The 340-nt window shown below is 47.9% G+C and overlaps 1 long non-coding RNA gene across 1 annotated transcript in view; it reads right to left on the reverse strand.

The window, feature by feature from the left end:
* The window catches only part of LOC119593780, a 44,413-nt gene that overhangs the window by 566 nt on the left and 43,507 nt on the right, over positions 1-340 (reverse strand). The gene's annotated exons all lie outside the window — the stretch shown is intronic.

Raw genomic sequence — 340 nt, forward strand, 5'->3', positions numbered from 1 at the left:
TAACGATCCACGACAGGACCTTCAACGTGAGCGTAATGTCATGGCTGCGTTCACGAGTCGCTCCAGTTGCCTGAATGGCGCCCCTATTGTGCACGGGAATGGTGATGATGGCGAGTAAGCAGAGGTGATGGCGAGGAAGAGCGAGTATGGTGGTAGGGTGGACGCCGTCTATCCGATGATGTTAACTGTTGCATATCATGAATGGAGTTGCGTGTGTTGTATATTATCATCCTTGATTTTATTTCTGCGATGACGTAAGCAATGGCACTGTCTTATTTCATGTGAGATATTTCTGGTATACATACATACATACATAACTCCCCCCCCACGCACACGCATG

This window comes from Penaeus monodon, chromosome 32 (assembly GCF_015228065.2).
Source record: "Penaeus monodon isolate SGIC_2016 chromosome 32, NSTDA_Pmon_1, whole genome shotgun sequence".
Taxonomy (NCBI): domain Eukaryota; kingdom Metazoa; phylum Arthropoda; class Malacostraca; order Decapoda; family Penaeidae; genus Penaeus; species Penaeus monodon.